Source organism: Saimiri boliviensis, chromosome 3, assembly GCF_048565385.1.
Source record: "Saimiri boliviensis isolate mSaiBol1 chromosome 3, mSaiBol1.pri, whole genome shotgun sequence".
Taxonomy (NCBI): domain Eukaryota; kingdom Metazoa; phylum Chordata; class Mammalia; order Primates; family Cebidae; genus Saimiri; species Saimiri boliviensis.
In genome coordinates, this window is record NC_133451.1 from 17,702,378 (window position 1) to 17,715,883 (window position 13,506).

Sequence of the window (13,506 nt, forward strand, 5' to 3'; positions counted from 1 at the left end):
TGAAATGTTAGAATTATCCTAGAAATGGCATTAGAACTGTCAAGGTAATTTAAGATGAGCTTAACTTTATCTTTATTTGAAGGAAATCAGGTTACCAGCTTATAACCTTTCAAAATTCTTTATGTTGTACATTCAACAGCCATGTTTGAACATTAACCAAGTGCAGCACACTCTATAGAAGAAATAAAAGTGAATTTTTAAACAGCAAGCTTCTCACAATGTCCAACTTAATAAATATTTATTAAGTGAGAATAAGTTAGGAATATTAACTCATTTAGCAATTGATTATTTGGAACTCACTATGTTTCTGGCCCTATGCTGTATCTTATAGATACAGTCATCCTGCTATCAAAAATATTTCATTGTGGGGAAAGACCTTTTTTGGTTCTCAAGGAATGTGTACTCTGAAAGGGAGATAAGAGAAATGGAAAAATAGCTATATTAAATTCAAATGTGAATAAAAAGGCTTGAATGCTAGAGACTTAGTCAAGATTCACAAATAAGATATATACATAGAGAATATACATAGGATATATATAATATATGGGATATATATATATATATAATACATATAGAATGCACACACATACACACACACGCGCGCGCGCACGCACAGAGCGAGAGAGAGATGGAAAGATTAATACACAGAAAGAAAGATTGATTTATTCTGAAGAATTTTCTAATGTAATTACAGAGGCTGAGAAGTCCCAGGATTTGTAGTTCATAGGCCCAAGAATGAGGAGAGATAATGGGTCTAGGTCCAAAATCAGAAAAAGACTGATGCCTCAGCTCAAGAGCATTAGGCAGAGAAAGGGAATTATCCCTTACTCAGCTTTTTACCATACTCTGGCCTTTAACATCTTGGATAAGGCCCACAAACACTAGAGAGGGCCATCTCCCCTCCTAAGTCTATCCCTTCAAATGTTAATCTCATCTAGAACCACCCATAGAGGTACACTTAAAATAATGTTATAAATATCTGGGCACCTCATGACCCAGTTAAGTTGACACATAAAGTAAGTGATCATAACTTCACCCTTGTCAAATTTGCTTCATATACATACATCTTCATTCATTCATATACATCTATACTTCTATTTATTAATTCATATACATCTATACTTTATTCACGTACATCTTTTTTTTTTTTTTTTTTTTTTTTTTTGAGATGGAGTTTCGCCCTTGTTACCCAGGCTGGAGTGCAATGGCATGATCTCGGCTCACCACAACCTCCGCCTCCTGGGCTCAGGCAATTCTCCTGCCTCAGCCTCCTGAGTAGCTGGGATTACAGGCACATGCCACCATGCCCAGCTAATTTTTTGCACTTTTAGTAGAGACAGGGTTTCACCATGTTGACCAGGATGGTCTCGATCTCTCGACCTCGTGATCCACCTGCCTCGGCCTCCCAAAGTGCTGGGATTACAGGCTTGAGCCACCACGCCCGGCGCTCACATACATCTATGCTTAATCTACAAATAAAGGTAATTACAAAATCACAATTTCACTTAACATGATAAGACTATCCCAGTACAACTACAAATGCACTAATCCCTTCCAAAAGAAAAAAAGAAATAAAATATTTGCATGTTACTTACTCTTCCACTTAGTATTCTATAACTGAAATTCTATTATGTAAAATTAATAATACTCAAATTATAATGTGATGTTAATACTGTATGTTATAGAAGAAATAAATGAGAGTGGGAAGAAAACCGATATTTGCTATATATCTATTATATTATATATATATATATATAAAATATTATATATATATATATATATAATATAATGACTTAAGAAAAAGCACTCATGACAATTACAGTCCTTTTTTCTGCAACTCTTCATGTGGTCATGGCTGTTATTTATAATTACCTTTTTCTACTACCCTCCCTGGATTTCCTTTGCTTTTAGCAAGCACCTCAGCTGATTGGTCTTTAACCTGTTGGAAATTAATTAGTAGGATGATTACTCCTCATTTCCTGCCTAAATTGGGTTGTTTTAGTTTTTTATTGACCTTGATCTCAGAACATGGCAATACCAAAAAATCTCCTATATATTCTCGACATAGTTTTCCGTACCTCCATTATGAAGTGAGAATCCAATTTCTCTTCACTAGTCAATCGGTCACCCTATCCAGCACAGTAACTCTCTTTTTTTGCTGTTGATTCAGATGCATAAGGAGCCTGATGGCTGAGTGGCAATCTTAACTTCTCGTTCAATGAAATCATTGTGTGTCTCCATGCAGAAGCATTCATCCTTCTAGAGCTGAGACTTCTAGCCAGGCAGCATTACATATCGTTGTGGGATGAGTAAACAAAAACTTTGCTAGTGGGTCACTGGAAAATAATAGAAAGTGGTACGGGTCCTATTTCCACCCCTTAATTCCTAGACCCACGAATCCTGACTATTAGAGAAATGGTACCACATATTGGTTACAGATTCAGAGCAAATCAGCCTTCTGGATAACTACCTTAGTTCATTTTTATTGTTATAACAGAGTATCTTAGACTAAATACTTTATAAAGAACTGATTTTTTTTTTTTTTTTTTTTTTTTTTTTTTTTTTACAGTTTCTGAGGCTGGGAAGTCCGAGATCAAGGGGCTCACATCTGGTGAGGGCCTTCTTGCTGCATCATTTCAAAGGTATGAGAGACAGAGTGTGAAAGAGGGGGTGAACTCATTCATTCCCATGAAAACAGAATTAGTTCATTTATGAGGCTAGAAACCTTCAGACCTAAATACTTCTTAAATGTCCCACCTCCCAATAGTATCACAATGGCAATGAAATTTCCACATGAGTTTTGGAGGAGACAAACATGCAAACAAGGATATTCTACTTTGGTCCCTCAAAAGTCATGTCCTTCTTCTATACAATGTATGTTTATTCCATCCTAAAGCCTCAGAAATCTTATCTCATTCTAACATTGACTCTAAATTCCAAAATCCAAAGTCTCATCCAAATCAGACATAGATAAAATTCAAGGTACAGTTCATCTTGAAGCAAATTTCTCTGCAGCTGTGAGCCTGTGAAATCAAAACACATTATCAGTTTCCAAAATGCAGCAGTCAAATAGGCATAGAATAAATATTCCTATTTCAAAAGGCAGAAATAGCAGGCAAGAAGAAAGAGATAACTGGCCCCAAGTCAGTCCAAACTCCATCAGGACAAACAAAATTACATAATAAGACTAAAGTAATCTTTCTTGATTTCTTTTCTACCCTTCTGTACATACTGGGGTGGGATTGGATCTCTAAGGCCCCAAGGAAGCCCCACCCCTGTGACTTTAATGGGAGCAGCCTACACAGCAGCTTTTGTGGTAGAAAGCTGTGTGTCTCATACCTGCAGCTCTCCTAGGCTAGAGTTACATGTTGGTATATCTCTATTTCTAGATCATGTCATGGATTATCAAGGCTTTCTTTACTACTAAAAGTAGAGTCATTTAGTATCTTTAAATCTAGTCATATTAAAGACCCAATTCCAGAAAATCTGGAACCAATTCAGGAAACTTATTCCTAATCTGTTCCTCTAGAACCGCTCTTGGGAAAAATAGGAGATATATATATATATATATATATATATATATATATATATATATATCCTATTGGTTTACTGAGGAATAGAGCATTGCAGTGGGAATACTCATGTGATAGTAAACTATGTGCTTATTCAGGAAGGTAAAAGAAGACAAAGGTTTTTAAAGTAAAAACAAAGAGGATTATGTAATTGTCTTGAAATGATTATCCTTGACTGCAAATATCAATAATAAGGATGTGTATATATATATCTCATACTAGTTCTGGAGAATCCTGAATAACACAGATTTTGATACCAAGAGTGGTTCTAGAGGAACAGAATATTTAAAATAATATTGTATATAGTATATTAATACAGTATACATATAATAATATACTATATGATATTAACATAATATATAATATTTAAAAATTCAATATATTAATGTATTATATTAATGATATATATAGATAGATAGATAGGTATGCACACACACAAATGAATTTATCAGGAATTAGCTCACATGCTAATGGAGGCTGAGAAGTCCCATGTTCTGCCATCTGCAAGGTGGAGGAGACCCAGGAAAGCCAAGGTTGTAATTCTCATCTATGTCAGAAAGCATGAAGACCGGGGAAGACAACAGTGTAAATTCCAGTCTGAGGACAAGAGAACTAATGTCTCAGCTCAAGTAGGCATGCTAGAAGAAAAAGGGGCAAATTTCTGCTCCTCAACTTTTTTGTTCTATTCAGACCCTCAGTGGATGGAATAATACCCACCTACATTGCAAGGGACAATCTACATTAATGAATCCATGGATTCAAATGCTAATCTTATGAACACATGAGAAATTGTGTTTAATCTGGGTACTTCATGATACAGTCAAGGTGACATATAAAATTAACCATGACAATGACAATTTCTTGTAATCAGTGTGTGTTTATATACATATACATACATATATGTATACACTGTATGGATATATGTTCTGTATACATATATGTATATATTCTGAGAATATATATCTGTATACAGAATATATATAGATATTATATAGATACATATACAGAGATAATATATATGTATATAGAATACATATAGACAGAGTGTATATATATGTGTGTGTATATATACATATATACACACACACACACACACATATATATATATATATATATATACAGATGCTTATATATAGTCACAAGTCACTTAATAATGTTCTAATAAATGTGTCATTAGGCAATGTAGTAATTGTATGAAGAACATAGAGTGTTCTTACACAAACTTATGAATAGGGTATAGCCTATTGCTCCTAGGCTACAAATCTGTACAGCATATTACTATATTGAATACTTACACAATTGTAAGATAATAATGAGTATCTGTATATAAACATAGAAAGGTACAGTAAATATAAAAGATAAAAAGTGGCACAACTGTATAGGGCAATGCTATGGAGTTTGCAGAATCTAGAAGTCATTCTGGTGAGTCAATGTGTAAGTGATAAGTGAAAGAAGGCTTAGGACACTGCTAGATTTTATAAAAACTGTAGCTGCCACTACGGCCACCACTGGAGAGCAGCAGCCACAGCTCTTTGCCACCCGATGGCCGTGGGCCTCGACAAGGGCCACAAAGTGACCAAAAACATGAGCAAGCCCAGGCACAGCCACCACCACGGGCATCTGACCAAACACACCAAGTTCATGGGGGACATGATCCAGGAGGTGTGTGGCTTCGCACGGTACAAGCGGCATGCCACGGAGTTACTGCAGGTGTCCAAGGACAAATGGGCCCTCAAGTTCATCAAGAAAAGTGTCACGCATCCGCACCAAGAGGAAGCAAGAGGAGCTGAGCAACGTCCTGACCGAGGAAAGCCGCTGCCAAGAAAGACTGAGCCCTCTCCCCTGCCCTCTCCCTGACTATTCCCCCACCCAAACAAAAAAATACATTTAGGCTACATTAAATTTTAAAAAAAGTATTTGCCTTTATCCAATAATAAATTTATCTTAGCTTATTATTTTGTTTTACCCAATAAGCTTTTTAACTATTTTAACTCTTTTGTAATAATGGATTAAAATGCAAGTACATTATACAGCTTGAGAAAATATTTTCTTCTTTATTTCCTCATTCTAAGAGATTTTTTCTATTTTTTACCTTTTAAACTGTTTCATTTTTCAAAAAAGACATACACACATTATCCTACGCCTACCTAGGGCCAGGATCATGGAGATGTCACTAGGTGATTGAGGTTTTTCAGCTCTGTTATAATCTTATGAGGGCACTGTCACATATCTGGCCCATTGTTGACCAAAATATCAGTATAGGTATGACTATGTATGCGTGCGCACGCGCATGCGCGCGCGCACACACACACACACACACACACACACTATATAAGTATATGTGTGTGTATACACATAAACAAACACAGATAATATATGTATATATAGAGAGCACATAAGCATATACACACACAGAGTACATTGCATACATGTATACCTAGATACACACACACACACACACACACACACACACACACACAGACTGGTTTCTTATAAGGAATTAGTCTTTCCTCACTAGGAAGAACAATCTTCTTTACTTAGTTTACTAAGTCAAATGTTAATATTATCCAGAAACATCCTCACAGACACATTCAGAATAATGTTTAACCAAATATCTGGGCACCATATGGTCCAGGCAACCTGACACATAAAATTAACCATCACATAGAGTGAGTCTGGAAAAATATCTAAAATGAAAAATACCTATTTTTTTTCAAGATTCACATTTCACTTTATGTCGATGAAGATAATTGCCAGTAATGGTTTATCTAACAAGCAATAGCATACAAAGGTAGGCACTAAATAGGCAGCATGAGGTCCTGGGTTCTAGTTTTTGCTGTACTCCTAACATTCTATGTAGTTATGGATAAACATGCTGTATTTCTCTCTCAGCATTATTTTTATCATCTTTGGAATCTGGTCAATTGTCCTGTATGATCATTAACTTTTTTATTATTTTTGAAATGGTATCTTACGAAATTATCTCAATTGGAGCAAGAGGGCAATGATGTGCACATTTTAGGTCTTCTCTGGCTGGATGCTGGCCTGCTACCATTGTCTATACAAGTCTCAAATATGAGATATTGATGAAATAGCTAGTAATAATAGAGAACTTTTGTATCAGATGCTGTATTATGAATCTTACTATTTCGATCATGTGATTTTTCACTACAAATCCAGGGCATAGGTGCGGTACCTGATTCCAGAGCTAGAGATCTTGAACTCTAGGTTTATCTGGTGGATTGAATCATGGTCCCCAAAAGAGTTGTTCCACCCTTTCCAACGTATGAACTTGAGCTTATTTGAAAAAGATTATTCATGAATATAATTAAGTTGAAGATCTCAAGAAGAAATCACTCTAGATTAGGAATAGTTACTATGTCTATTGTCACCTGCTTTTATAACAGACAACAAGGAGGACACACAAGAGAGAAGGCCACGTAAAGACAGAAGCAGAGACTGGACTCATACAGCCTCAGGGCAAGAAACATCTGGAGACACTAGAAGATTGAAGTGGCAATAAAGGATTCTCACCTATTGCCTTTGGAGATACTGTGGCCCTGAGGGCATCTTAATTTTAGGTTTCTGTCCTGTAGAATTGTGAGAGAATAAATTTTGTTTTAAGCCAGCAAGTTTGAGTTAAATTTTTATGATGAACCCAGAATACTGACAGAGCTTGAATCTGGTGCTTCTTCAAAATCATAGACAACTGTTCTTCAGTGTTGACAGGAGGGCTTGAGTTGACAAAAATTGAATAAGGATAATATTTGTACTCCAGGTCATTTAGTTACTACCAGCCAGTAGAAAACTGAACTTGGCAAGGACCAAGCCATGCTACCCCTCCATAGCCCTGAGCTGTGTTAGGGTGACTGTAATCGCCCACATGCATGGTATCTGCCTCAGCAAGAGATCTGCCGTCCTGTACTGTGACTTTCTTGAACCTTCCTTATGCTTATCATGGCTCAGAAATTACTGACAAAATATTGCAATGGCTCTAAATTTTTTATTTGAACTGTAAAATACAATATTAACAAAATCCAAAAAGTTTAAAAATTAAAGAGTATTCAAGAGTATTCTTGTAGCAGTTCCTTTCTCTGATCATCTGAAAAGAATAGGATAGTAGGGAAAGTTAAGGCTGCAACGCATGTAGACTCTCTAATCTCAGATCTCGGGGTTTTGATGTGTTATTGTTTGGTTTTATCATAGATATTTAGTTCAGTGGGAGATAATCCTTTCTAAAAAATTATTCTTGGTTAAAATGTTGCCTTCCTCCCTCTTTGTAATATCAGAAGTCACCAGATTTTGTCAAGTTTCTAGGTGAAGATGGTTTTAATTTTGAGAAATTTCATAAAAGGCTTAGTGTAAGTAGAGTGAGAACATAAATCTTTGTAAATAAAATAATCTCAAAAGTGCAACTTCCTAGTCTGTAAAAAGAGTACGGAAATGACACCTGCCTTGTACGAATCTTTGCAAGATAACTTTGAAAATTAGGTGATACCTAATACAGTTCTTGGAACAGAGACAGATAGCTCATACTGCTTTTATTTTTGCTAGTGGCTTTAAATTGAACTTCAAATAAATTTTCTCTTTCAATCTCATCTATTTTATATGTTTTCTTAAGTACATGTTTCTCATAAATAGTTTTTTTAGAAAAACATTATTCTAGGGTATTCTATATGTATCGAACACTTATAAGAATGTTTGTTAGGTGTTTATTTAGAAAAGATGTACAATCATTGTTTAATGAGCTGGTCATAAAGGCAATACTCTTAATAAGAAAAGATAATGTACTTTGATTAAGTAATAATTTTAACTGCATGCATGCTTGGCTGAATCAAGAATATGTTTATTTGGCTCTATACAGAAAACAAATGTGCCTTGTTTCTTATAAATCCCAAGGAGTACATATAATTGAAGATTATCTGTGATTTTCTCATTTTGAGGAGCCTTTCAGCAGAGTCCATTTTATTCAGGTTTGGGAAAAGGATTGTTCACAAGGAGAGAAGGCTTTCTTTGACTTATTAATTAGCTTTCATTTCATGATGAAAATAATATATTTAGTTACTTAAGTTTTTGAAAGACTGTTTTATTCCCCTCGACTTTCTTTGGCTTCCTTTTCTAAGAAGTACCACTGAGGACCCTTTTGATAATTCTGTAGTGTCTTTACATCACAGTTACCTAGCAAACTATTTTTTTGAAAACTATAAAATTTTCCCTTTTCATGAGAAAACAATGAGTAAGAATGAGTAATTAAGAAATTATATCAGTAAAGTGTCATAGGAAAGCTGTCTTAGCTCTATAATCATAGGCTTTTTCCTGGTGCAAACTGGTTTAACTGGAATTCCTTTTATAATATTTATAATAACAAGAATTGACATTTACTAAATGCATTCTATTGTCTGATAATTGTAGTAAAACTTTCTATATATTAACTCATGTAATCCGCATCCTAGAGCCACTTAAAAAGTGGAGAAACTGGAGATCAGAGCATTTATATAATTTTTCTAAGGTCATACAGTTAGTATCAGTTAATGATAAATGAAAGTTAGTTGTTATTATAGCTACTAACAAAACTGAGTGATGATATCTATTTTATTAGTAGAGAATGATGTCTATTAAGCAAAATGACTCAGACAATGCATGGTTTATTATTGTTACTATGTGCTTAATCAAGTAATATTTCTCACTAAATTGCATGGAAGTTTCCAAATGCATGTGTTGGTTCAGCTTAAAGCTTTGGTTAGGCTTCACTGACACAGAGCAACATCAACACAATCAATAAAAGCACAACATTTAGAATTAACTTGAGAACTGGCAGAGGAAACTGGTAACCCCTTGTTATCTATTTCTACATAAAAATTACAACAAACTTTGGGACTTAAAATAATATTTATTTACTCACAGTATTTGTAGGTCATGAGTCTGTGCACAACTCTCCTGCGTCCTCTACATCAGAGTCTCTCATGGGGTACCATTCAAAATGTCAGCAAGAACTAGGGTCTCATACACAGACTCAAATGGAGAAGAATCTGCTTCCAAGCTCACTTGTGGTGGTTGTATACAAAATTACATTTCACTGGGGCTGCTGGACTGAGAGCCAGAGTTTCTAGCTGACTGTTGGCAGGAAGTCATCCTCAGGTCTTTGTTCTATGGGTCTTCCCAACATGTCAATTTGCTTCATTAAACACTCAAAGGAGAGAATCACGGTGGAAATGAGACTCTTGTATTCTAATCATGGAAGTGACATTTTCTAACTTTGGAGTATGCCACTGACTACTGAAGAGAAAGAATTATGAAAGGTTATAGATATGAGATTATAAGAATTATTGAGGGCTATCTAAGAAGCAATTTGTTGCAACCCCTTTCCTCTTCTTTGGCCATTCTGCTATATTCCAAGAATAATGTGCAGTATCCCTGATGCCTTACTGGGATTAAAGAGGGGACAACCTTCTTCAGTTGGGTTCCCTGTCACTGAAATCTTTCTGGTGCCGTGACATATTTTTTCTGGCTCTCTATCTTTTTGGATTGTACAACTTCAAAGAGATTCACTACCTCTCAGCTGTACATTGTGTTGTCATATTGAGATATGTAGTCTATTAAAAAAAAAGACTAGTTTTTGAAGTAGTTTTATGTTCACAACAAAGTTGAGCAGAAAACACAAGGACTTTCCATATACCTTCTAACCCTACACACATTCAGTCTCTCCCACTAGCAATATGCAACACAGAATGGTACATTTGTTACAATTAGTGAATAAAAGTGATACATCATCATCACCTAAAGTCTACAATTTACATTAGGGTTCACTCATGGTATTGTACCATCTATAGATTTTGACAAATGTAAAATGACATGTATACATAATTATATTATCATACAGAATGAATTCATTACCCTAAGAATTATCCATATTCTTCCTATTCATCCCTTATTCCCTCTCAGCCCCTGGCAACAGCAAAAATAAACTCTCCATAGTTTATTTTTCTAGAATGTCAAATTGTTGGAATAATACAGTATGTAGCCTGTTCAGACTGTCTTCTTTCACTTGATACTATGCATTTAAGCTTCTTCCATGTCTTTTCATGGCTTGACAGCTCATTTCTTTTTAGTGCAGAATAATATTTCATTGTTTGTATATGCCCATTCACCTACTGAAGGACATGTTGGTGGCTTCCAAGTTCTGGCTAATAATGAATAAAGCTGCTTTAATCATCTGTGTGTAGCTTTTTATACAGACATACATTTTCAACCAGTTTGGGTAAATACCAAGATGTATGACTGATGAATTGTAAGATAAAGGTATGTTTAGTTATGCAAGAAACTGTCCAACTGGCATTCAAAGTGGTGGTATCATTTTGCATTCTCATCGGCAATGAATGAGAGTTGTTGTTGCATATCCTCACCAGCGTTTCGTCTTGTCAGTGTTTAGGTTTTTATGTCATTCTATTAGGTTTGTGGTGATATAATTGTTTTAATTTCTAATGTCCTAATAACATATGATGTGGAACATTTTTTCATATGCTTATTTGCCACCACTCTGTATTTTTCGATGAAATGCCTGTTCAAATCTTTGTCCCATTTTAAAATTAGTTCATCTGTTGTCTCCAGATTTTTTTTTTTTTTTTTTTTTTTTTTTTTTGAGACGGAGTTTCGCTCTTGTTACCCAGGCTGGAGTGCAATGGCGCGATCTCGGCTCACCGCAACCTCCGCCTCCTGGGCTCAGGCAATTCTCCTGCCTCAGCCTCCTGAGTAGCTGGGATTACAGGCACGCGCCACCACGCCCAGCTAGTTTTTTGTATTTTTAGTAGAGACGGGGTTTCACTATGTTGACCAGGATGGTCTCGATCTCTCGACCTCGTGATCCACCCGCCTCGGCCTCCCAAAGTGCTGGGATTACAGGCTTGAGCCACCGTGCCCGGCTTGTCTCCAGATTTTTTAACAATCACCATTCTAACCGGCATGAGATGGTATTTCAATGTAGTTTTGATTTGCATTTCTCTAATGATCAGTGATGATGAACATTTTTTCATATGTTTGTTGGTCTCATGTATGTCTACTTTTGTAAAATGTCTGTTCATATGCTTTGCCCACTTTTGAATGGACTTGTTTGTTTTTTTCTTTTTTCTTTTTTCTTTTCTTTTTTTTTTTTTTTTTTGAGATGGAGTTTCACTCTTGTTACCCAGGCTGGAGTGCAATGGCGCAATCTCGGCTCACCGCAACCTCTGCCTCCTGGGTTCAGGCAATTCTCCTGCCTCCGCCTCCTGAGTATCTGGGATTACAGGCACTCGCCACCATGCCCAGCTAATTTTTTTTGTATTTTTAGTAGAGACGGGGTTTCACCATATTGACCAGGATGGTCTCGATCTCTTGACCTTGTGATCCACCCGCCTTGGCCTCCCAAAGTGCTGGGATTACAGGCTTGAGCCACCGCGCCTGGCCTGTTTTCTTCTTAAAGTAGTTCAACCATTGTGGAAGACAGTGTGGCGATTCCTCAAGGACCTAGAAATAGAAATTCCATTTGACCCAGCAATCTCATTGCTGGGTATATATCCAAAGGATTATAAGTTGTTCTACTATAAGGACACATGCACATGAATGTTCATTGCAGCACTGTTTACAATAGAAAAGACCTGGAACCAACCCAAATGCCCATCGATGATAGACTGGACAGGGAAAATGTGGCACATATACACCATGGAATATTACACAGCCATCAAAACGATGAGTTCGTGTCCTTTGCAGGGACATGGATGAACCTGGAAGCCATCATTCTCAGAAAACTGACACAGGAGCAGAAAATCAAACACCACATGTTCTCTCTCATAGGTGGGTGTTGAACAGTGAGAACACATGGACACAGGGAGGGGAGCACTACACACTGGGGGCTATTGGAGGGAAATAGGGGAAGGACAGCAGGGGGTGGGGAGTTGGTAGGGGATGGCATGGGGAGAAATGCCAGATATAGGTGATGGGGAGGAAGGCAGCAAATCACACTGCCATGTGTGTACCTATGCAACAATCATGCATGTTCTTCACATGTACCCCAAAACCTAAAATGCAATTAAAAAAAAGAAAAATTAAAAAAAAGAAAAATAAATAACAAGTGAAAAAAAAATTAGTTCATATATTTTCTTATTGTTGAGTTTTAAAGTTGTTTGTTTACGTTGGATAACTTTTTTTGATATTGGTTTTTGGATATTATTTGATATCAATTTTGGATAATAGTTTTTTTGTGTCTTCTGTAAATATTCTTTCCAGTCTGTGGCTTGTCTTCTCACTCTCTTGACAATGCTTTTCTTTTGCGGAACAGAAGTTTTTTTCTTCTTTCTTTTTTTGGGAGAGAGTCCCTCTCCGTTGTCCAGTCTAGAGTGCAGTGGCACAGTCTTGGCTCACTGCAACCACTGCCTCCCAGGTTCAAGTGATTCTGCCACTCAGCCTCCTGAATAACTGGAATCACAGGCACTCACCACCAAGATTGCTTTTATTTATTTATTTATTTATTTATTTATTTATTTATTTATTCTTTGATAGAGATAGGGTTTCACCATGTTTGGCCAGGCTGGTCTCAAACTCCTAATCTCAAGTGATCCACCAAGCTTGGCCTCCCAAAGTGCTAATTACAGGCATGAGCCACCATGTCTGGCTAGAAAGTTTTAATTTTAATGAAGCCAGCTTAAATGTTATTTCTTTTGTGTATCAAGACTAGTTTTGTAATTAAAGTTGCCACCATACCAAAAACATTTAGATTTTCTTTCCACTGTTATCTTCAAGTCACTTTATAGTTTTTTGTTTTATATTTAAGCCTATGATCCATTTGAGTTAATTTTTTACGAAGAGTGGAGTCTGTACCTAGATTATTAGTTTTTGCGTGTAAATGTCCAGTTTCTTCAGCATCATTTGTTGAAAAAAAATACGTTCTTCATTATGTTGCCTT